Here is a 26,497-nt window from a genome sequence, read left to right as displayed (position 1 = left end):
CTCTGTCAAAGTCCTGCTCTTTCTTGAGAGCTCAGATAAAGTCCTATCTTTTCTCTCCAGATTCTTTCCAGATTCTTCAGGCAGCAGTGTTTCACATTTCTTACAGTCCAGAGCATTATTGTTAGGACCACTGTTAACTGCACCTGTTGCAATTGTTTATATTTCTGTCTTCCTGAATAAGTGCAGTAAATAGTGAGATCCTAGGGGACAGGGTCTTTTCTTTTCTACCTCTATAGCCCACTCAATACCAAATTGAAAGCAAATGTGTGTGAATGTTCAGTACATAATTATTTACATTTCTCATGCAGAGTCTCTATGTGCATATAGCTATTTGCTTCTGATTGTGTGTAGTTACTAGTCTGGATATGTGTGCTTTTAACAATGAGGTGGAGATGCAGACGAAATATCAAGTATAGTCTCACATCCAATGTGGAGGCTAAGGAGTGCTCCATGGATCATCATCTTTGTCTCAACATAACTACTGAAACAATGAAAAAAGTTAAATAATTCTTGGGAAATCCTATAGTGCTTCCTGGGCACACTAATCATTGGTGCTTTCCTTGGGCTACCTTCTGCAGTTGTGTGTATGTCATGTTTCCCCTTGTGATCTCCTTGGACAGGGCTGAGTCATTTCTTTGTATTGACTATGTCTAAAATGACAAGTGCTTTAAAATATAAATATGTGATATTGATGGTAGTGATAATGTCAAGATGGTATCGCCAAACACTGGAACATTGTATCTGTAAGATTACTTATACTTATGAAATTAATACATACCCTTAGATGGGGACTTAGAGATTATCTTACTCTAACTTATTCTTACCATTATTTCACTGGCAGGGAATCTGATATGTGAAGAGTTAAGGCATTGCCAGTGGTCTGGAGGCTGAGTTGTGATAGAGCTGAGATTCAAACCCAGGCATTTTGCTTCATTGCTCACGGTACTTGTGCTGATCCACATGATAAAATCTGGGCCTTTGGAAGGAAATAAAGGGTTCTTTTTAAAATGCATTTAATTACATAGACTAACTGACACATTCAAGGAACTATGAAATAAAGGTTTTTTGATAGCCCCCACTGCCGCCCCTGAATTACCTTTCATTCAGCTTGCTACCAAAAATCTTTGGTAAATTCATCAGTCCATTCCCTGCCTAAGTTGTATATTCTGAACTTTACTGAATCTTACTTCAATAATTTAGAATCTCTTAATGCCTTGGGCTCATATCAACAATTTCTGCCCAGCGGTGTAATGGAATTGGTTTAGGATGATGAGCTAAATTTTATCTTACTCTATGGAACACCTTAAGGATTAAAAACAATCATGGTTGTTTGGTCACTATTTAATTATTGTTCCCACACATTGGTAGCAGAGAATTGGGGGGATGGGATAGGAAGAATCATTTAATTCAAAATTCTAATTAATTGAATTCTGACTAGCTTAAATATTGGAATTTTTCTATAATTTGTTTATTGAAGAGTAATCCCAGATACAGATGCATGCAAAGTAGAATAAATATATGTGAAATTTGGTAGAAAGAGCAGAGGTTTTGGAGTCCCACAGCCCTGACTTTGCATCTCAGCTCTACACTGTGTGTGAGATGTAGGACTAGTTATTTAACTTTTTTGAATCTCATTTTCTTTCCTGTAAAATGGAGATAGTAAGTATCTCATAGAGGTGTCATGCAGATTAAATAAAATGCTCAATTCATGCTAGGCATTCTATAAATTGTAGTTTCCTTCCCTAAATCCTTCACTCCCTGTCTTCCCCGTAAAATAGAAGGTAGATTTATAATGTAATGTCACATACTGTAAATAATGGTAAAAGATATAATGTTGATTTTGTATATAACTGATGGCTCAACTAGAATGCTAGATTAAATTGCTTGAAAATTTTTTAAGGGATTAGGAAGACTCAGACATTTTATAGATAAGACAAATGTTAATGGGATATCTTCTTTGGTTCCATTAGTGTTGTCATCTTGACTACAAATGAGGAATCTTGCAGAAGGGGAGATCATGAACAAAGTTGGTAGTTTTTGAGAAGCTGCCCTTGAAGACATGTGTGAGTTGTCTGAAGTTTCAAAGCAATTGGTTATATTTTATATATTCATATATAAACTAATATATTAGTTTATATATAATAATTTTATATATTACATATAATGTATTATATATTTTATTATAAATATATAAATAAATTAATAATAAAATAAAGAAATAAAAATAACTATGTATAATTATATATTATATATAATATGTTTTATATATAATATATAATGTATTTTATATATATAATATATTTTATATATAATATATAATTTTATTTTACAATACATATTTATATTATATATTTTATATATAATATGTCTTTTATATATAATTTATATGTATGTTTATATATAAAATATATTTTATAGATATTTTATATTATATATAATTTATATATTTTATATAATATATATAATTTATATGTTTTATAATAATAAACATATGTAATATAATAATATGTAATAATATGTAATATAATAATATGTATAATTTATTTATTTTTTTAAAAATTTTTTTTTCTCCGTTTTTTATTTATTTTTGGGACAGAGAGAGACAGAGCATGAACGGGGGAGGGGCAGAGAGAGAGGGAGACACAGAATCGGAAACAGGCTCCAGGCTCCGAGCCATCAGCCCAGAGCCTGATGCGGGGCTAGAACTCACGGACCGCGAGATCGTGACCTGGCTGAAGTCGGACGCTTAACCGACTGCGCCACCCAGGCGCCCCAATGTTTTATATGTAATATATTTTATTATACTTGATATATAATATATACTGTTTTATACATAATATATTTTTTACTTTTTATGTATATATTTATATAATCATATAATTTATATTTTAAATAAATATATATTATAGATGATCTATTATTTTATATACTAATATTTATATACTAATATAGTTTATATGCTAATATTTATATACTAATATAATTTAATATATATTATATTAGTTTATATACTAATAAATATATAATAATTTATATATTATAAAGTAATATTTATATATATTGTAACATAATACATAAAATATATATTACAAATATTTAAATATTTATATAAATATATATTTTTTATACATTTTACTAGTATATTTTTACTAATATACTCATATACAGCTATCCTGTCTTGCTGTGATCCCCCTCCCCCAACTTCTTGAGTTGCTTCTCTCTGGGGAGATATTAAAAGGAGCAGAATTCCAGCTTGGGAGAGAAGTGTAGCCCTCAGCAGCAGCCTGCTCTGTCCTGGACCAGCTAAGTGGATTCCTCTTTGGGACAGAGAGAAGTCCGGTTTCTATGACAATCCATGGCCGTTCTGCCAAGACTGCCAGCCAGGGTGCCTGGCAGTGCTAATTGCTATGCAGACATCCGTTCATTAGACTTTGACCTAGAATTACTATCATCTTTCACAAGGTAGGCATTGAATCATTGTTTTTGGCCCTTGCTTTGTCTCCTTCAGCCTAAGTTTGATTTGGATCAGAAATGCAGTCTCTATAGGTCATTACCCATCTCAGCCAGGAAGGTTCCTGAGGTGTAATTTTGATAAGGTTTTTTTTGGAACAGGGTATTAGCTAATAGTCTAAGAGCTCAGAGGGAATTGGTTGTAACCCAGCTCTGCCACTCAGTGGCTCTGAGATCTTGGACAAACTATTTGAGTCCTTTAAGCCAGTTATTTCATCTGTAAAAAGGGGTAACAATATTTTCATCCTCACAGGATTAGGATTGCCATGAGATATGGGCAGGGATGAGGCGGGAAGAGACTCTAATGCCTGTGCTGGCATCTGGAAGGAGAACATGCAACTAAATGACCGGATACCTGGATGGCTGGCACCTGCATCCCAATGCTTGCAGCCAGCCACCATCTAGACCCAATAGTTCTCCATTGGGTTCTCCTCATCCTTAGTAATTCAGTGTATTTCCCTTCACCTATTTCCCTTCCCACGTTTGAGACTACTGAAAAGCAATGAAGAAACCTAGGACAACCATGTAGCAATGTGAATTCACAAGTTTTGTTACTTCTCTCAGTAACCAATAAACAGGATTCATTTGGTGTTTTTTATATAATTCTCATTTTATACTCTAATCTTACTCTTAGAATTCTGGAGAGAACTACAGATGCTGAGTGCTTTACTTCGGTTAGCCTAAGATAAAATACCCAGGAGGAGGTAAGTTCAGGTGCATCCTACCTAAAGAAGTAAAACCGATGACCAAGAATAAATATTTATTGAGAATCTAATATGTGCTGGATACTCTGGCCATCGAGACTGTAATATAAAGACTGGAGCTGTGGAACATGACCTTCTATCAAGGTCACATAACAGTTGCAGAGAACTAGGGTGGGTTTGAATCCCAGATCTGTGATGTCACCTCTCTGAGATTAATGTTTGTAATCTGCAAAATTAGGCAAAGCCTCTAATGCTAGGCACGGGGTCTGGGACTCCTAGTAAATAATTGCATTTATTTTCCCATCCATGCACCAAAAGTGAACATTGGTATTGGAGTCCATGTATGAAGCCACTGGAAATGAGTGCTGAAGTTCTTCCAGAAAACATTTTAGAATGAGGTGGGAATTCAGCAACACTAATTTACCATGGACCACTTTCAGAAGGGTTGTGTGATGGCAGAACAATTTCCAAGTGGGATTTCGCTCATGTGAAAACAACTGCATGTGAACAGAGGAAAAAAAAAGTGTCTGTATTTTGAAAAATGTAGTGGTAATACTTAAATGAAGATTAATTTTTTTTCCGTATGGCTACACTGTGACTTTGAATGAAACCAATTAATTCCCACTGTGTGCAGCTAAACATCATTGTCTCACTGATGCTGGAGCCAACGCTGCCCCAACCATGACTCACTGGGAGCACTTGTTTAAGTGGAAGAATTTTGCCTTTCTGCATTGTTAGCTGTCCCAACCTTTGATTTTTCTCTGTGAACATGGGTCCTAGTCTCTGCTAAACATGGGCATTTTTTCTTGCCACAATACCCAAACTACCTACATGTGAGGTATATTTTTTTCTCCAGATGCATTAAAAAAAAAACCCACGATTTTTAGTCCTTTCCCTCATCCCCACTTTTTTCTGCTGTAGCTCTCCGCCTCTCATACAAGGGACCAGAGCCCAGCCCGTACGAGTGCTGGGCAGGCAGCAAAGTCTCAACATGCTGCTGGTGTGGGAGGGGATTCTGTGTGAGCAAGCTGGCTGCCACATCTGGGGGAGGCCCAAGTGATGAAAGATGGCAGCTGAGATGATGGGAGAGGAGTCAGTTTCCGGGAGGCAGGGGAAGGCTCCTCTCTTATTCCGCTCGCCTAGATCCAAATACCATTTGTGTGAATCAGCTGCCACTTGGCCTCAAGGGACTTTGCTGCCAGATGCTCACTCCCCTTCCCCCTTCTTGAAGCGAGAGCCAAATCCCCTCCTGACCTCTCCACCTGCAGTAGATATCTTCTAGGGCCACTTGACTGTCGCAGGACGTTCAGGGTACAGCAGCAGGCTTTTCTCTCGTGCAGAATGTTATAGGGCTTTGAAAGTAACAAGGAAGGGGCTGGAGTTGCTCTGAGTCACATCAGTGAGCATCTTTGTGGGCACGTTCTCTAACGTCGCTGAGCATTTACTCTGTGTGGGACTCTGTGCTAACTCCTGGATATGCATCATCTCATTTACCTTCACAACAACCCTAGGAGATACCTACTAATATACCTACTATAAAGTCCTTTGGACTTTATAGTGGTGGCAGGAAAGGCAGGGTTTATTTTATTTTATTTTTTTTTCAATATATGAAATTTATTGTCAAGTTGGTTTCCATACAACACCCAGTGCTCATCCCAAAAGATGCCCTCCTCAATACCCTGTCACCCACCCTCCCCTCCCTCCCACCCCCCATCAACCCTCAGCTTGTTCTCAGTTTTTTTTTTTATATATGAAATTTATTGTCAAATTGGTTTACATACAACACCCAGTGCTCATCCCAAAAGGTGCCCTCCTCAATACCCATCACCCACCCTCTCCTCCCTCCCACCCCCCATCAACCCTTAGTTTGTTCTCAGTTCTCAACAGTCTCTTATGCTTTGGCTCTCTCCCACTCTAACCTCTTTTTTTTTTTTTTTCCTTCCCCTCCCCCATGGGTTCCTGTTAAGTTTCTCAGGATCCACATAAGAGTGAAACCATATGGTATCTGTCTTTCTCTGTATGGCTTATTTCACTTAGCATCACACTCTCCAGTTCCATCCACGTTGCTACAAAAGGCCATATTTCATTTTTTCTCATTGCCACGTAGTATTCCATTGTGTATATAAACCACAATTTCTTTATCCATTCATCAGTTGATGGACATTTAGGCTCTTTCCATAATTTGGCTATTGTTGAGAGTGCTGCTATGAACATTGGGGTACAAGTGCCCCATGCATCAGTACTCCTGTGTCCCTTGGATAAATTCCTAGCAGTGCTATTGCTGGGTCATAGGGTAGGTCTATTTTTAATTTTCTGAGGAACCTCCACACTGCTTTCCAGAGCGGCTGCACCAATTTGCATTCCCACCAACAGTGCAAGAGGGTTCCCGTTTCTCCACATCCTCTCCAGCATCTATAGTCTCCTGATTTGTTCATTTTGGCCACTCTGACTGGCGTGAGGTGATACCTGAGTGTGGTTTTGATTTGTATTTCCCTGATAAGGAGCGACGCTGAACATCTTTTCATGTGCCTGTTGGCCATCCGGATGTCTTCTTTAGAGAAGTGTCTATTCATGTTTTCTGCCCATTTCTTCACTGGGTTATTTGCTTTTCAGGTGTGGAGTTTGGTGAGCTCTTTATAGATTTTGGATACTAGCTCTTTGTCCGATATGTCATTTGCAAATATCTTTTCCCATTCCGTTGGTTGCCTTTTAGTTTTGTTGGTTGTTTCCTTTGCTGTGCAGAAGCTTTTTATCTTCATAAGGTCCCAGTAATTCACTTTTGCTTTTAATTCCTTTGCCTTTGGGGATGTGTCGAGTAAGAGATTGCTACGGCTGAGGTCAGAGAGGTCTTTTCCTGCTTTCTCCTCTAAGGTTTTGATGGTTTCCTGTCTCACATTCAGGTCCTTTATCCATTTTGAGTTTATTTTTGTGAATGGTGTGAGAAAGTGGTCTAGTTTCAACCTTCTGCATGTTGCTGTCCAGTTCTCCCAGCACCATTTGTTAAAGAGACTGTCTTTTTTCCATTGGATGTTCTTTCCTGCTTTGTCAAAGATTAGTTGGCCATACGTTTGTGGGTCTAGTTCTGGGGTTTCTATTCTATTCCATTGGTGTATGTGTCTATTTTTGTGCCAATACCATGCTGTCTCGATGATGACAGCTTTGTAGTAGAGGCTAAAGTCTGGGATTGTGATGCCTCCTGCTTTGGTCTTCTTCTTCAAAATTACTTTGGCTATTCGGGGCCTTTTGTGGTTCCATATGAATTTTAGGATTGCTTGTTCTAGTTTCGAGAAGAATGCTGGTGCAATTTTGATTGGGATTGCATTGAATGTGTAGATAGCTTTGGGTAGTATTGACATTTTGACAATATTTATTCTTCCAATCCATGAGCAGGGAATGTCTTTCCATTTCTTTAAATCTTCTTCAATTACCTTCATAAGCTTTCTATAGTTTTCAGCATACAGATCCTTTACATCTTTGGTTAGATTTATTCCTAGGTATTTTATGCTTCTTGGTGCAATTGTGAATGGGATCAGTTTCTTTATTTGTCTTTCTGTTGCTTCATTGTTAGTGTATAAGAATCCAACTGATTTCTGTACATTGATTTTGTATCCTGCAACTTTGCTGAATTCATGTATCAGTTCTAGCAGACTTTTGGTGGAGTCTATCGGATTTTCCATGTATAATATCATGTCATCTGCAAAAAGCGAAAGCTTGACTTCATCTTTGCCAATTTGGATGCCTTTGATTTCCTTTTGTTGTCTGATTGCTGATGCTAGCACTTCCAGCACTATGTTAAACAACAGCGGTGAGAGTGGGCATCCCTGTCGTGTTCCTGATCTCAGGGAAAAAGCTCTCAGTTTTTCCCCGTTGAGGATGATGTTAGCTGTGGGCTTTTCATAAATGGCTTTTATGATCTTTAAGTATGTTCCTTCTATCCCGACTTTCTTAAGGGTTTTTATTAAGAAAGGGTGCTGGATTTTGTCAAAGGCTTTTTCTGCATCGATTGACAGGATCATATGGTTTTTCTCTTTTTTTTTGTTAATGTGATGTATCACGTTGATTGATTTGCGAATGTTGAACCAGCCCTGCATCCCAGGAATGAATCCCACTGGATCATGGTGAATAATTCTTTTTATATGCCGTTGAATTCGATTTGCTAGTATCTTATTGAGAATTTTTGCATCCATATTCATCAGGGATATTGGCCTGTAGTTCTCTTTTTTTACTGGGTCTCTGTCTGGTTTAGGAATCAAAGTAATACTGGCTTCATAGAATGAGTCTGGAAGTTTTCCTTCCCTTTCTATTTCTTGGAATAGCTTGAGAAGGATAGGTATTATCTCTGCTTTAAACGTCTGGTAGAACTCCCCTGGGAAGCCGTCTGGTCCTGGACTCTTATTTGTTGGGAGATTTTTGATAACCGATTCAATTTCTTCGCTGGTTATGGGTCTGTTCAAGCTTTCTATTTCCTCCTGATTGAGTTTTGGAAGAGTGTGGGTGTTCAGGAATTTGTCCATTTCTTCCAGGTTGTCCAATTTGTTGGCATATAATTTTTCATAGTATTCCCTGATAATTGTTTGTATCTCTGAGGGATTGGTTGTCATAATTCCATTTTCCTTCATGATTTTATCTATTTGGGTCATCTCCCTTTTCTTTTTGAGAAGCCTGGCTAGAGGTTTGTCAATTTTGTTTATTTTTTCAAAAAACCAACTCTTGGTTTCGTTGATCTGCTCTACAGTTTTTTTAGATTCTATATTGTTTATTTCTGCTCTGATCTTTATTATTTCTCTTCTTCTGCTGGGTTTAGGCTGCCTTTGCTGTTCTGCTTCTATTTCCTTTAGGTGTGCTGTTAGATTTTGTATTTGGGATTTTTCTTGTTTCTTGAGATAGGCCTGGATTGCAATGTATTTTCCTCTCAGGACTGCCTTCGCTGCGTCCCAAAGCATTTGGATTGTTGTATTTTCATTTTCGTTTGTTTCCATATATTTTTTAATTTCTTCTCGAATTGCCTGGTTGACCCACTCATTCGTTAGTAGGGTGTTCTTTAACCTCCATGCTTTTGGAGGTTTTCCAGACGTTTTTCTGTGGTTGATTTCAAGCTTCATAGCATTGTGGTCTGAAAGTATGCATGGTATGATTTCAATTCTTGTAAACTTATGAAGGGCTGTTTTGTGACCCAGTATATGATCTATCTTGGAGAATGTTCCATGTGCACTTGAGAAGAAAGTATATTCTGTTGCTTTGGGATGCAGAGTTCTAAATATATCTGTCAAGTCCATCTGATCCAATGTCTCATTCAGGGCCCTTGTTTCTTTATTGACCGTGTGTCTAGATGATCTATCCATTTCTGTAAGTGGGGTGTTAAAGTCCCCTGCAATTACCACATTCTTCTCAATAAGGTTGCTTATGTTTATGAGTAATTGTTTTATATATTTGGGTGCTCCAGTATTCGGCGCATAGACATTTATAATTGTTAGCTCTTCCTGATGGATAGACCCTGTCACTATTATATAATGTCCTTCTTCATCTCTTGTTACAGCCTTTAATTTAAAGTCTAGTTTGTCTGATATAAGTATGGCTACTCCAGCTTTCTTTTGGCTTCCAGTAGCATGATAAATAGTTCTCCATCCCCTCACTCTCAATCTAAAGGTGTCCTCAGGTCTAAAATGAGTCTCTTGTAGACAGCAAATAGATGGGTCTTGTTTTTTTATCCATTCTGATACCCTATGTCTTTTGGTTGGTGCATTTAATCCATTTACATTCAGTGTTATTATAGAAAGATATGGGTTTAGAGTCATTGTGATGTCTGTATGTTTTATGCTTGTAGTGATGTCTCTGGTACTTTGTCTCACAGGGTCCCCCTTAGGATCTCTTGTAGGGCTGGTTTAGTGGTGACAAATTCCTTCAGTTTTTGTTTGTTTGGGAAGACCTTTATCTCTCCTTCTATTCTAAATGACAGACTTGCTGGATAAAGGGTTCTCGGCTGCATATTTTTTCTGTCTAGCACACTGAAAATCTCGTGCCAATTCTTTCTGGCCTGCCAAGTTTCAAAAGAGAGATCAGTCACGAGTCTTATAGGTCTCCCTTTATATGTGAGGGCACGTTTACCCCTTGCTGCTTTCAGAATTTTCTCTTTATCCTTGTATTTTGCCAGTTTCACTATGATATGTCGTGCAGAAGATCGATTCAAGTTACGTCTGAAGGGAGTTCTCTGTGCCTCTTGGATTTCAATGCCTTTTTCCTTCCCCACTTCAGGGAAGTTCTTAGCTATTATTTCTTCAAGTACCCCTTCAGCACCTTTCCCTCTCTCTCTTCCTCCTGTGGGATACCAATTATGCGTATATTATTTCTTTTTAGTGTATCACTTAGTTCTCTAATTTTCCCCTCATACTCCTGGATTTTTTTATCTCTCTTTTTCTCAGCTTCCTCTTTTTCCATAACTTTATCTTCTAGTTCACCTATTCTCTCCTCTGCCTCTTCAATCCGAGCCGTGGTGGTTTCCATTTTGTTATGCATTTCGTTTAAAGCGTTTTTCAGCTCCTCGTGACTGTTCCTTAGTCCCTTGATCTCTGTAGCAAGAGATTCTCTGCTGTCAGCTATACTGTTTTCAAGCCCAGCGATTAGTTTTATGACTATTATTCTAAATTCACTTTCTGTTATATTATTTAAATCCTTTTTGATCAGCTCATTAGCTGTTGTTATTTCCTGGAGATTCTTCTGAGGGGAATTCTTCCGCTTGGTCATTTTGGATAGTCCCTGGCGTGGTGAGGACCTGCAGGGCACTTCCCCTATGCTGTGGTGTATAACTGGAGTTGGTGGGCGGAGCCGCAGTCAGACCTGATGTCTGCCCCCAGCCCACCGCTGTGTCCACAGTCAGACTGGTGTGTGCCTTCTCTTCCCCTCTCCTAGGGGCGGGATTCACTGTGGGGTGGGGTGGCCTGTCTGGGCTACTTGGACACTGCCAGGCTTGTGATGCTGGGGATCTGGCATCTTAGCTGGGGTGGGTAGGCAAGGTGCACAGGGGCAGGAGGGGCAGGCTTAGCTTGCTTCTCCTTAGGTGATCCACTTCAGGAGGGGCCCTGTGGCAGCAGGAGGGAGTCAGATCCGCTGCCGGATGTTTGGCTCCGCAGAAGCGCAGAGTTGGGTGTTTGCTCGGAGCGAGCAAGTTCCCTGGCAGGAACTGGTTCTCTTTGGGATTTTGGCTTGGGGATGGGCGGGGGAGTTGGCGCTGGCGAGCGCCTTTGTTCCCCACCAAACTGAGCTCTGTCGTCAGGGGGCTCAGCAGCTCTCCCTCCCTTTGTCCTCCAGCCTTCCCGCTTTCTGAGCAGAGCTGTTAACTTATGACCTCCCAGACGCTAAGTCGCGCTTGCTGTCGGAACACAGTCCGTCAGGCCCCTCCGCTTTTTGCAAGCCAGACTCGGGGGCTCTGCTTGGCCGGCGAGCTGCCCCTCCGCCCCGGCTCCCTCCCGCCAGTCCGTGGAGCGCGCACCGCCTCGCCGCCCTTCCTACCCTCTTCCCTGGGCCTCTCGTCTGCGCTTGGCTCCGGCAACTCCGTTCTGCTAATCCTCTGGCGGTTTTCTGGGTTATTTAGGCAGGTGTAGGTGGAATCTAAGTGATCAGCAGGACGCGCGGTGAGCCCAGCGTCCTCCTACGCCGCCATCTTCCTGCACTGACTCCTGTTCTCAATTTTTAAGAGTCTCTTATGCTTTGGCTGTCTCCCACTCTAACCTCTTTTTTTTTTTCCTTCCCCTCCCCCATGGGTCTCCGTTAAGTTTCTCAGGATCCACATAAGAGTGAAAACATATGGTATCTGTCTTTCTCTGTATGGCTTATTTCACTTAGCATCACACTCTCCAGTTCCATCCACGTTGCTACAAAAGGCTATATTTCATTCTTTCTCATTGCCACGTAGTACTCCATTGTGTATATAAACCACAATTTCTTTATCCATTCATCAGTTGATGGACATTTAGGCTCTTTCCATAATTTGGCTATTGTTGAGAGTGCTGCTATGAACATTGGGGTACAAGTGCCCCTATGCATCAGTACTCCTGTATCCCTTGGGTAAATTCCTAGCAGTGCTATTGCTGGGTCATAGGGTAGGTCTATTTTTAATTTTCTGAGGAACCTCCACACTGCTAGGAAAGGCAGGGTAACTCCAGGTCCACTGTGCTGTATTACTTCCCTTTATAGAGAAAAAATCTAGAATGTGAGGTGCGAGGAAATCTTGCTGTTTGTAAGCCTGAACATGTGGGTTGTGGAGGAACCAGAAAAGTCCTGAGGTTGGAATCTCTCCTAGCCACTGGAGGGCAACAGCAGTGATGCAGAAGAGCCCCCCTGACCCACCCAAGGCGCCTGCATTTGCCTTAGAACTCTGCCATTCTCTGGGAAAATTGCCAGCGGGGATACCATGTCAGAAATGACAGAAAGGTTCCAGTAGCCCTCAGCGGCTGCTTCTTGCTGCAGCAAATACTGCCATGCGTCCTCTGGTTGCTGTGGGTGGCTGCTCCAGGGTACTCTGCCTCATCCATCTGATATTGTCCTGAATAATTCCAGAATGCCACTTCGGTGAATGGACTCCACCTTACTGCTGCTGCCCTTACCTTGGTCTCAGTGGTGACTCAGCTGGTCCATGGTATTGCCCTCCCCACATGCCTGCTGTGGTTTGCCCATAATGCTTCTCAAAGCCTGGATTAGCACCCGAGAGAACCTCTGTTAGCACATGTTTGCAGAACTTTCCATTCCACACCCAGTCCTTACCATCTGCCTCCTTCTCCTCTCAAACCATTTTGAAGCAACTCGGAAATTCTAATGGACTTTGCAAAAAGCTATAAACTTGGTGTCTTTGTCCCAAAGACTTGACAGTCTTTCCCTTGCGGTTGCCTTTCTGACCATTAAACTAGAATCACAAGATTACAGAGATGCATGGGCTACAATGTATGATTTAGGATTGTTTGGCTGCAAGCAAAGAACCTAAACCTGGCTAATGTAACACCATGAATACTCTAGAGAGGGACTGTCTGGAGAGAAAGGGAGAGGGAGTAGGAAGGGAGAGGGAAGGAGAAAACTCTAACCAGTGCTATTTTCTATTATTCTACTAGATACTTAGTTTTCAGAAAGGAGACTGGTCTGTCACATACCCTTGGTAGGACACCTTTGTTGATCATCCACCAAGACCATGTGCTATGGGATATAGGACATGCACTAAAGGAGTCTTTAGATGAAAGGGAGGTGAATGCCGCCCAGGCACAAATGTCCACCAAAGGCAAGTGGAGATACCTTGATCTCTTTCCAAAGCATTTCTAAACGTTACTGTGAAAACTTTCCCTAGCTTTAGTTTCTTCGTAACCCAGGGTTCAACTTTTTGGTAGTAAAAATAAACAAGTTGCTCTAAGAATAAAACTTGCTAGTGAATTATGGCTTTAACTCAAAATTTAATATTTGACCATTTCAAGATTGCTGGTGGCATTTATGAGCATAACTGAATAGGGACATGTCAGAACCTGTGTGCTCCAGAGCTGCCTGCATTAGTTTTTTGTATCCTGTTAGTTTAGACAGCTTGAAGATGCTTAGACAGACATGCTTGATGTTGAATTTCTCCATCTATCATGAGTGCCCACGCACATGCTCACTGTTTGCATTAGTAATTTTGCCTTGGGCAAGTATGGCATTATGCTAAAAAAAAAAAAAAAAAAAAAACCAAAAAAAAACCCCAAACAAAAAAAAAAAAACAAACAAAAAAAAAACCCAACCTATTAGAGGACTGCCCTTCCTGGAGTCTCTCCCAGGATCTTGGCTGTGGGCCTCTCCAGCTCTGTTATCAATTCCCCTATGTTCCCAAGTTAGTTAACAAAGGTCTTTTTAACAGTTGGTTTGTTCAGCTTTCTTCCTCTAAGAAGCCAGGCGTAGTGAGGTCTTACAGTCTGCAGTTTGCTGGCTCCTCTGAAAGGGCTGTGGAAACTCATTCTAACACAATTCATTAGAAAATGAAATTAAGCATAAATCTTGAATTCTATTAAGAAGTCTCATTAGCAAGATGTCAAAAGAATCTCATTCTAAGGTGGTTTTACCTCTCAGGCCTGGGCTTTGAGGACAACCTTCTTGTGAGTCTTCAGATTCCTCTGCAGACCTTTTTACAGTCTGGCCCTGTCTTCTGCCCTCATTTCTAACCACTAGCTTCACACAATCCTTTCTGCTCACTTCATACACACAGTATTTCTGTCCCTCCACAAAACTTACTGGTCTCTGACCTTCTTGTACATCCTTAGGCCTCTGAGTTTTTGTATATGTTATTTTATTCTTTTTTATTTTTATTTTTATTTGAGAGAGAGAGAGAATCTTAAGAACTCAATCCCAGGACTCTGGGATCATGACCCGAACTAAAATCAAGAGTTGGACACTCAACCAACTGAGCCACCCAGGCACCCCACTGTTTTATTCCTTTAATGCCCATCCATCTGCTTTCCCACTAAGTGCACACCTTCTTCTCTTCCCACCTCTTCACCCATCACTCCACCCCCAACCGCATCACCCACCTCTGCCCCAGCAGCTGCTTGCTCCCTTCTTCTGTGCCTCTGTACCAATCTGAATCTACCTCTACCCTGACACTCCTTTGTTCATAATCATGCTTTTGGGTTGTCTCCTCCACTAGACAATGAGCCTGGGCACATGGCACATGTTCAGTAACTCCGAATGCTCACAGTGGGAAAGCATTTAGGCAAAATACAGTCAACATAAATTAGTAGAAGTCATGAATGGTCCAAAGTGATTGTCAGAACCCAAAGCTAGTGACAACAGTATTTGAAATGAGATGTCTTGACTCAGGAGCTTGATGTGTCCTGTATTTTTTTTCCCCTTTGGTAAAAAGTAGTATTTATTAAGAGCTCCTTTGCAGGAGCTGTGTTTGGAGGCTGAGAAACGAATGGAAACAAGCCCCAGCCGTTGGTGCTATAAAACTCATGTCCGTGATGGCCACAATCAAAATGTACTATTAAAGAAAGTGAACAACATATTGTGCTTCCCACTTCGCTGCTGGAGCTAACCACTTCACTCTGTGGTTTACGACTCTGCTCTAGGAAAGGAAAGAGCATCCCTAAAAACTTGTTAGAGATAGCCGGTTTCGTGAGAATGCAGATGGTTTTTTATCTTCGATTTAAATCTTGGAAACTGCTTCTTGAAGTTTTTTGGAAAACCTTAGCTTCAGCTGGCAAAAGTTTTAGTACCCTAAAGGGAGAAGAGGAAGAGCAAGGTTTGGATTTAATGTAGCACAAAGGAATTCAGAGTCCTCTTTATCTCTGATTCTGACATTTCTGCGTGTAACTTACATGGCATCCTCACTTTAAAATGTAATCACTTTAAAAGCACTAAACCATCCCATTTGAAAATAATCACACAATAGTCACAAAGTAAAAAAGCATTCATACTTTCTTTATTCAAAGGCAGATTTTTGTATAGGTGGCATGTCTATGTCCCTCATTAAGTCAGATAATACCAGTTCAACATTCTCCCTCCTGCAGCCCACTGTTTCATGGTCTTTGAAGTCCGAGATTTCCTTAGGATGCTTGAAAGTTCCAGAGAGCTTATTTCCTCTTGACCTATTCTAAATCAATCTAATATATCCCTAAGTCAACTAGGGTCAAACTCTTCCATGGGTTTCCATTTGGGTGCAAAAAATTCCCATTTCCAGCAAGTATTTTGTGAGTAACAGAAGGTTTTGTGATATATGACCTAATCCCATTGGCTCTGCCCTAAGACTTTTAATCATTCTCCCTCTGTTAGTTCTTTTCTCTCCAAACTTTGTCCTTTAGGGTGTTGGCTTCTACTTCAAATGGACTTATCAAGAAATCTTCTCAAAAAAAAGTGGGGCTTGCCTCAGTACTGCCCAGAAGAGGCATTTGCCTTAGGCCCTGTGCTTAACAGGCCCATCCTGGCCCTTCTGTGGCTGCATTCCACATGAAGGGCAGGAAGTCATAGAGCGGGGGGATGTGTCACTGGGGAATCTGCATCCCCTTCTTTTACACTGTGCTTCAGGTACCTAGGATCCCCAACTACCCTGCCAGAACTCCCTCTGGCTTGCTTCCAAAGGCCTGCACGGGCTCTTTGGCTCACGTCTTTTGTCTTCTCGAGGGCTGATGTGCTGCTGATATGTTCATTCCCAGGACTGGTGGATGGTCAGGGGTCAGCTGTGTGGGCAGACTTGTGGACAGAACTGAGATATCTATGTGAGTAAGGCCTCTGTGGAATGGCACAGAGCCAGGGGTGTGAGAAGAAGTGGGCCATAGGCTATGGGTCATGAACAGGGGCCAGGCCAGATCTCCTGGGCCTTCACATTTTGTTGAGAAACTCCAAATTGTCTGAGAGTTCTTAATTCTAACCTGGACTCCCAGATCATCAACAAAGTGCATTTATCAAGGTAGACGTGTAGAGTATATTTTATTCAACTGCTTGTTAGTCTGATTTATAACTTTTATTTATTTATTTTTTTTTTAAATTTTTTTTTTCAACGTTTTATTTATTTTTGGGACAGAGAGAGACAGAGCATGAACGGGGGAGGGGCAGAGAGAGAGGGAGACACAGAATCGGAAACAGGCTCCAGGCTCTGAGCCATCAGCCCAGAGCCCGACGCGGGGCTCGAACTCACGGACCGCGAGATCGTGACCTGGCTGAAGTCGGACGCTTAACCGACTGCGCCACCCAGGCGCCCCTGATTTATAACTTTTAAATATTTAGATATATGATGTGTGGCTTCTATTTGTACTTTTGCCCCAGGCTGGCCTGCTGTACTTAAAATATATTTTCCTTCTAGATGTTCAGACTATAACAGTTTTTTCCCATCTCATGATATGTGGGTTTGCTTAAAGAAGGATACCCCCAGATTTAAAAGCCAGATGGAGTATTTATAAATAACCAGAGAATCTTGATGCTGCTAAACTAATTGTGTTTCTAAACAACTTATTGAGACCTTCACATATAAGATACATTAAAAATACAAAATGCAACTACTGGTATATATCCTATTAAATGAATCAAGAGAGTTTATGAAATGAATAATTATATAAATTATTTATAGGTTATATAAATCTGAGAAAACTTTAATAGAGTGCTAAATGAAAAAAATAAGTTATACAATAGGGTATAGAACAAAGTGGCACTTTTATTTTAAAAAAATGTGGCTCCTGGGTGGTTCAGTCGGTTCAATGTCCAACTTTGGATCAGGTCATGATTTCGCAGCTCATGAGTTCGAGCCCTGCATCAGGCTCTGTGCTGACAGCTTGGAGCCTGGGGCCTGCTTCGGATTCTGTGTTTCCCCTTCTTTTTATGCGCCTCCCCTGCTGTCTTTCTCTCTCTCTCAAAAATAAATAAGCATTAAAAAAATATTTTTTTTTTACACAAAAAATAAAGAGTACATACCTAAGTGGAATAGAAGGTCTTTGGATGGAATTCTTGGTTATTTTATATTTTGTATCTTTTGAACTCTACTGCACTGATCATGTATTACTTTTGTAAAATAAAATTAAAATAACAGTACAGGAAGAAAATGCTTGAAAGCCAAGGTAGTAAAAGACATTGTTGGATTTCTTTCCCCTGTTGATTATATAACAATAAAATGGTTATATTTTGTTCTATGTTCCACTTAAGGAAATTTTTTCTTTTTTACAGGGTCAGATCTGTAGGGCCTGGGAGGTTCCTGCTGAGTTTATACAGTGTATGTTTAATTTAATTTCAATTTTACAGAGGGTCAAAGGATCAAGTCAACACACATTGATGCAATAAAGGAAGCTTTTCACTTTATCTGGACCTCCTGTGTTGAGATGTTTTCTGGCTTCTTTTAAATATAAAGAAGTTAGTGGACTCAGAATTTCACATATGATAAAAGAGCATCAAGGTTTCCATTGCATTTTATTTATTTTGTGGTCATTAAACAAAATGGTGGGACCTACTCAGATTGGCATGTGTTTTTGTAACTGTTACACAGATTTTCCTGAAACTTGAACAAAGGTTATAAATATTTGATTTACTGAGACAGCACTATAGTTCACAGACCTACTAGCCTTTGCATGAGTGGTTATCATAAACAGATTATTCATCAGCTTTCTGTTGTTCTTGTTAAGACAATTAAAATACTTAGATTAAAAGACATTTTTTTACTAATTATCTCTATCAACTCCTAATAGAGCTCACGTGATTTTATAAATTGGTGACCTCTTCAGCCATTGCATTTTATTGGCTAAAGAATGTTGTACAACTTGGATTTTTTTATGAACATAAAAGCTTTGGTTCCAAACAATACTTAAAAAATTGTCAAGCCAGATGCTCCCCTATTAAAGAGACCCTTCCTTAATCTGCCTGACACATGGGAGAGCCAATTAACTAGTTAATTAGTTGATTTATTAATGTTGACGATTCAAAAAAAGATTTCTCAACTTCACCTTCTTGAATACTGCAGTATTTCAAACTCTCATTATTTTCTTTTGAGGTAACAAGCTCTTAGTGAATATATTTTATGTTCCTATTACTATGCAAGGCTGGAGGAGTTAGGAAAACTGGAAACAAAAGGCAGCAGAACAAATTGGGGTGATGGCATGTGTCATGGGCTGCTCTTGGGTTTTGGCATCAGACAGACATCGGTTTGAATTCTGGTTCTGCTACTTATTGGCTCGATTGTGTGACTATGGGCAGTTTATTTAGTTGTCAAAAGCTCTACTGAAAAGCTTAATAAAATCCACCTTTCAGACTAGGAGTGAACATAGTGCATGTGAGTATCTGACACTTGGTGGAGGTAAAGCCAGGGGAGAGGTACAGAATGAGAAACAGCACAAAAGCAGTCATGGGAAGGGAAACCAAGGAGGAAAGATTCGGTAGTTGAAACAGCAAACTATTCCCAGTGGGGTTTCAAAGGCTCTTTGTATTCTAAAGATCTTTATTTAAATAACTTTTAACTTTCCTTTTGGGGGGATGACTAGTCCTTGTTCTTTTAACTAGTTTTTCCTAACTAGTGTTTCCTCACAACCTCCATTTTCAACCCCTTAATCGTCATGGCTTTCCTCCCGTAGTTTCATACGTCTCTCTCTGGGTGTGGATACTGGGAGTTTGAACATTCCTCAATGCCCATGAAGAGAGTGGAAATAAGAATGACATCACTCTTGCTCTCCCCTTCTCTGTAATTAGTCAAGAGAAAGAGAAGTGAGCAGCAGAGGACAGTTTAAATATATGTTCCTAGGGGTGCCTGGGTGGGCTCAGTCAAAGGCTAAGTGTCTGACTGTTGGTTACAGCTCAGGTCATGATCTCATGGTTCGGGAATTTGAGCCCTGTGTCAGACTCTGTGCTGCAGTGAGGAGCTGCTTGGGATTCTCTCTCTCTCTCTCTCTGCACCTGCCCTCTCTCAAAATAAATGAACTTTAAATATATGTGCCTAAGTATATGTTACTGACCAAGTACGTTGCAAAGAGCCGGTGTAGTAGTGATTGCTGACACTTTTAGAGTACCTCCCGTGTGCCAGGCACTGGTCTAGGTATTTTATACATACTAACTTAGTAACCTCACAGCAACTCAATCCAGTATATACTAGTTTATCCCCACTCCACAGACCGAAGTACAGAGAGGTTATATAATGTATCCAAAGATACAGAACTAGCAAGTGACAGACATGGGAGTTGAACCTTCACAATCTGACTTCAGCAAAGGCACTTGTAACCACTGGGTTATTTGACCTCACACTAAAGACACTAGGTCTTGAGTACTTGAATAAATAATTTGGCAAATGTGTAGAGATTTATTTGACAAGCAGGGGGTGGAAGTGGGAATGGAGTAGTTTCATGGGGGTGACGTGAGCTGATGATCTCTATTGCATTGGAGAAGTGAAAAATAAGATTGGATTGACAATTTGGAGACAAATTATTTCTCAAAATGTGTGACATTGTAGTCTTTTATGAAGAGTCTCAAATAGGATAGGTTATAAGGAACTCCTGGAGATTCAGGGCTAGGAAACATGATGAGAAGTTGATCCCGTGGGAGAATGAATTAATAAGGTTACAGATCACACCTGAAAGGATAAGGTCCAGGTAAGACGAAAAAACAAAACCAACAATCCAAAAATGCTTGATGATAATTAAGATGAACACAATGCAGTCAAATCTTTCATGGTTTTGAATCTGATGGACTGGGAGAGAGCATGGGTGCCTTTAGAATCAGAATTTTGAATTGGAAGAGACTTTCGAAAAAAATCTAGTCCAACTCACTTAACCAGTTAGTCAAGAAAAACCAAAGCCCAAGAGATTGCCCTAGGGCACAAGGGCAGATGTGGGGAATTAGGGGTAGAACCCTGGTTTTCTGCCAGTGGGTCAGTGTGTTACCCAGACACTGAGCTTCTATAGCTTAGCAGTGCTCTCTAGAACTTACAACATGGCTGCAAGTGGATGCGTGTGGATGGGCTGTGTGTGAAGCCCATGAGGCATTTAGGACCGTACTTGCTACAGTCATGACCAGCAGTTTGACTGAAGTGGGAAATTGATAAGAGGAGCCATTTTAGGCAAAACTTACCATATATGTATGTATGTGTGTGCACGTGTGTGTGTGTGTGTGTATATTTTTTTTAACCAGGTCATTTTTTGATGGGAGAGGAAGGAATAGATTGTCGATAATGACTTTGCACTTCATAGTTTCTTTGAATGTAGAAAAGAAATGTCAACTGTGTTATAGTTTGTTCTCAAAAGTAAGCAGATTTGGATGAGTATTGATTGAAACTAGTTTATTTTGAAGGGAGAATGTTTTTCTTTTCATTTTGGAGACTAGGAACTTTAGATGTTTTGCATGAAATTTTACTAAGCATTAATGAGACAATTATTCACTTAGAGATTCTACAAAATTCACTTTTACTTGAAGAGGATGTTAATGAATGATTTTCTATATTTCCTGATAATTCTGTATAATCCTCTGTTGAATTTCAAATACATTTTATCTTCTGAGATAATTAGGTAGAGTCAGAGGACAGTAATGTGTAATCTTGGTTCTACAAGATTAATTTATTACTTTTCTTCTTCATGGAAGCCTCAGGGTTTAAAACACTTCATAATTGAATATTTATTCCTTATTTAATTGAAGTTACAAGTTCTTTGTCTGAAATAAATCAAGATAAAGTATTCCATGTTGACATGAAAGTATCCTTTTGGCATGTGTTGGTGGGAAATTGGGCACTGGTTTTTCTTTATGGGAAAAAAACCTTTTTATCTTGGGCTGTGAACTTTATAAGTTCTAATGTAAAACATGTTATTGATGGGAGCCTAACTGGTGTAAAGCCACAAGAACAGCAAAACTGATTTTACGTTTTAAACTGTTACTTTTCTTGACCACAAGATCTCTCCTGTCCATACTAGAATTAAATCTATCATTTGCTTTCCTCCTCTTATATTTGATAATATCCCTTTCTTGTTAAAAGGAATTGTTAATAGCAGAGAATTTGCTTCCTCATCATACAAAATTTATGAAAGATAAGAGAAAAAGAAAACAACAGATGAGATAAGATAGTAACAATTGCCATGTACATTTTTAATAAAAAATTTAAGCTTCTGAACTTCCTCAAAAATTAAAAAAAGAACAAAACTTGAAGTCTAAAACAACATTTATTTCCCATATTAAACCTAAGATCTGTGGGCAATCCTTTTCCCTTGGGAGCCTTTGAAGCAAACCACTTACTTCTCATGGGTGCTTCTTGAAAGGAAATATTGTTCCTTTTGAAACCATTCATTTGAGAATGATTGGACTTGGATTTTAGCCCTATTTTTTCAGCATAAAATAATGTGTTTTTTTTTCAGTAATATTTTTTAGGATTTTTATTCATCATTTATTAATTAGAAACACTCTATGATTTTTTAATCAGTGTTGGTCAGAAGAAAGGAAAATATATCTAGATAGCTTAAGCAGGGAATCTTCCCTAAGCGAGTGGCAAAAATATTAGCTCATTCATGATTAGGAAAAATAGGAAAAAATATAAATGCTTGTTCCTAAAATTATAAGATTCAAAAATGCATCCTTACTAAAATGAAACATTCTTTTTTTAAAGGATTAGCAGGGTGGGTAGACATCCTAAGTACTGTGCTTTTTTTTTGGCAATAGTTATTTTCCTGGCTAAACAGAATCCAATTGATTAAAAGTGACAATACTTCTTCTTTTTTTTTTTTTTTTTTTTTTAAAGAGCCTATGGGGACCTGGGTGGCTCAGTTGGTTGAGCATCCAACTTTGGCCCAGGTCATGATCTCCGGGTTCGTGAGTTTGAGCCCCATATGGGGCTCTGTGCTGTCAGTAAAGAGCCCACTTTGGATTCTCTGTCCCCCTCACTCTCTGCCCCTCCCCCTCTTGCTCTCTCTCTCTCTCTCTCACTCTCTCTGTCTCCCCAAAATAAATAAACCTTAAAAAAAAAGCCTATGGAATGGTTTGCTGTAGATTTTAATACATGGGTGGGAAAGTGGGGATGATGCCAGAGAGCCCTGCTAAAGTAGAGACGAGTTCTCTGAGTCCCTGCAACCTATATATTAGAAGAAATAAACAAATAAACTCTGTGTTGTTTGTAGCCAGCAACTTTGATTTTAAATTCTCTCCTATGGGCTCAGAATACGACAAGGGTTTGCTGGTGGGTGTTACTCTCCCTAGTAGTGCTCCACTGAGGTCTCAGAGACTATTTGTTCTAGTAGGTGACAGCATGAAACAACCATAGGCGTCATGGGACCATAGGGGTGGGAGGGTGAAGGGTAGGGGGTTAATCGGGGGAAGGAGGAGGGAGAGAAGCACCAAGGTGTAACAATGAGGGGTCAGGGGGTAGTTGGTATCATTGGTATTAACAGAAGAGAGGATGCTTAGGGGACTGGGGATGCGATGCTACTGACCCTGTAGCAGTGTAACTACATGTAGATGCTTTAGAAATCATTAGATCTAATGTTATTTCTAGCAGGTAGAGGGGAAGTAGGGCTTTGAGAGGGGACACAGAGTTTAAATGTGCACATGGCCAAAAAGGCAATAGTGAGAATAGCAAATACAATTTGTACAGTTAAGAATAGCATACTTGATTTTGGATGCACACTTTTATAAATCATTAGTCATTGAGCAAAGTCCATCAAGGTAAAGATTTTTGTCTTATTTGTCGCTGAATCTCTAGCATTAGAAAATAATGGATGATCAATAAATATTTGTTTAATAAGTTAATTATCAAAGACCAATTTGGAACCTTAGAAGGGGAACAAACGGACTCAGATAAGGAAAGTAAATCCCTAAAGTGGAATTGAGACCAGCCTCTAGATACTCCCATTGTAGATTTCATAATCCCTGGGGAAGGAGGGATTACAGTTCCATAAAACCACACCTGTAGAAGACATATGGAATGGGCTTCAATGAATATTTTATGAAGCATGTATAGTCTGCTGTTAAGTTGCTTCAATAATTTTTCACTAGTGTTTTTTCCCTCTACAGTCCAAATTGAAAAAAAAAAAAACTTTTACGTTTTATTTTATTTTTGAGAGAGAGAGAGAGACTGAGTGCAAGCAGGGGAGGGGCAGAGAGAGCGGCAGACACAGAACCCAAAGTAGGCTCCAGGCTCTGAGTTGTCAGCACAGAGCCCCACGTGGGGCTCGAACCCACAAACGCGAGATCATGACCTGAGCTGAAGTGGGATGCTAAACCCACTGAGCCACACAGGCACCCCTACCATCCAAATTTAATAAGACATTTTTATGCTCTGTAAATCAGATATTGAATCAGGATTGGCCCTAACTAACTGGAAGGCACTTCGAAATGCTGTAGCAGGGGTTCTACCCCTCACTTGGGGGCAGTGTTATAAAGGGCATCTTCACAGGGACTAATGTCCAACCGGTCTTCTGGTGGGCACCGCCCTGGATTCAGGTAATACAGAATGGCAGCTCCACTGGGCTGTCCAACCTCATAATTTCTGTTATTAGTTTCCAAAGAGTCTTTCCCTTGATCCTGTATCTACTGCTTTCTCAACTGTTCCCTATGCTCTCGGCCCCTACTTCCTACCCTAATTCTCCTCCAACGCAAATTTAAAATCTTCCACTGTCTCCAGTAAAACTCATTTTGGTATTCCTCAGTTCTTCTAACTCCCCAGTTACAAAGCCTCAGAGCATTTTTAACTTATTCCTGCCTGTTGTCTCCACCAAGTCCAGTTGATTCTATAAAATGCTCCATAGTTGTTTCTCAGTCTGGGTCTTTTTGTCTTCTGCTTGTTCAGTGCAGTAACTTCTTATCTGGACACCCGGCCTCCTAAAACTATCATTTTCAGGCATACCGAGGTCAGAGTTTCCATCCCAAGTTCCTGCTTTGAATCACATTTCTCTCCTCTTCAAAAATTCCTGGTGGCTTCCTGGTGTCCCTATTCTATCTTGCCTTTGAGAACCTCCATGATCTGACTCTGCTAACAATCCAATGTGGCTTCCTGATACCATCCCTCTGGACCAGCCAGCCTGCTTCTCATTCCCTGTTCCCCCCAAAAGCTTTGTTTGTTCTGAATTTCTTTTTTGCTCATGTGATTCTTCACTTGCAGAGCCCTTCCTTGCTACAGGCCCAGGTCAAATCTTATCTCTTGTGTAAAGACTCTTTAAATGGTTTCATGTTTCTTTGTTCTCCCATTTCCAATAATGTGTTTATTATCTGTATAATTCATTTTGGTCATTGCTCACAGGTCATTTTGCAATATGATTTAATTACTACATGTTCCTATTTCATCATTTCCATTATACATTATTCACTTCTTTTTTTTTTTTTTAATTTTTTTTTTTTTAACGTTTATTTATTTTTTTGGGACAGAGAGAGACAGAGCATGAACGGGGGCGGGGCAGAGAGAGAGGGAGACACAGAATCAGAAACAGGCTCCAGGCTCTGAGCCATCAGCCCAGAGCCCGACGCGGGGCTCGAACTCACGGACTGCGAGATCGTGACCTGGCTGAAGTCGGACGCTTAACCGACTGCGCCACCCAGGCGCCCCTATTCACTTCTTTATACATGTTCTAGTCCTCAGTCTGGTGCTATATAAACGTAAAGAAACTCAATAAACACTTATGTACTTGATGAATACCGCTGTGGTTTAATGGAAAGAAACTTCTGTTTTCAGAATGGAATGGAATGGAATGGAAAGAAACTTCTGATTTCAGATTTGCTTCTGATCTCTGCTGCTCCATAGCCATGTAATACGGGAGAGTCACACAACTCCACTGATTCTCAAATTTTATTATTTTCAGAGAAGCATCTGGATGTTTCATCCAAGGGACCTAGAAATTACAGTATCACAGGGCAGAGTCTAAAAAATTGAAGAGATACTCACCCCTTTGGGTGATAACTGTTGAAACTTGGTGATGGGTACAGGATGTGTAGTGACTATCCCTTCCACTTTGGTATATGTTCAAAATTTTTCATAATAAAAGGCAATCATCATCATCCTGGAGCAGCAGTGAAAAATGCAGAAATTCTGATTTAACAGATTCCTAGATATCCCTCATAAATTCTGATTTTGTGGATTGAAGTCATGCTGTTATAAACATTGCTCTAGCTCTCTGAACCTTTTTTTTTCTAACCTGTAATATATCTACTCCACAGGTCTACTGTGAGTAAAATAAGCTGTGTAAGAACATGAAGTTCAGTTCCTGGCTCACAATCTGAAGCCCAGTATATGTTTAAAATAACATTATCCTGGACCCGTTAGGAAGGACTTCTGCTCTCATAAATGGCCAATGGCCATTTATAACCCAGAAGATTAATTTAGACAACCAAGGCCAAGAATGAAAAAGAATGAAAGAAGTGAAAGAATTTGATTAAGAGTAGTCTGACACGTCCTCTCTTTCTCATGCTCTGCTAAGTGATTTGACCCCTTCTCGGAATGACCCGCAACCAGACTTAATTTGAAGAGCTCAGAGATAACAAATTGCCAATAACCAGGGCATTTCATGGCTGGTCTCACTAGACTGGTGACTAAGCTAATTTTCAACAGCTGGAAGGACTTACCTCTCACACATAAATCATGTATAGTTCAGACATTATGGAGAAAATCATTCTGAAAAACAAACAGACTATACACCTTCTGTAAGTGAAGTGTGATTTAGGATTATTGAGGAAGAATTCTGAGACTTTAATTGAACATATTTTTGTTTTAGGTCACATTTTTATTTGCTCATAGTAATCGCTTATTGATAACTAAATAGATAGCATTTAACACGATGGTTGTGCTAGATACTTTATCTTCTTCAGCACTTTTGGAATGAATTTGTTTTAAAATCAAATGGATCACACCA

At 39.8% G+C, this 26,497-nt stretch overlaps 1 long non-coding RNA gene across 1 annotated transcript; it reads left to right on the top strand.

The window, feature by feature from the left end:
• The first annotated feature begins 838 nt into the window (after positions 1–838).
• LOC147578220 (uncharacterized) lies at positions 839–26,497 on the top strand. Its single transcript, XR_015254229.1, has 5 exons — positions 839–942; positions 1,971–2,063; positions 3,169–3,462; positions 4,145–4,214; positions 25,806–26,497. It is a non-coding gene; the product is annotated as an uncharacterized LOC147578220 (long non-coding RNA).

This window comes from Puma concolor, chromosome C1, assembly GCF_028749965.1.
Source record: "Puma concolor isolate L17-30 chromosome C1, mPumCon1.1.hap2, whole genome shotgun sequence".
NCBI lineage: Eukaryota > Metazoa > Chordata > Mammalia > Carnivora > Felidae > Puma > Puma concolor.
The sequence above is the reverse complement of the archived record's forward strand: the minus strand, read 5'-3'. Positions and strand labels throughout refer to the sequence as shown.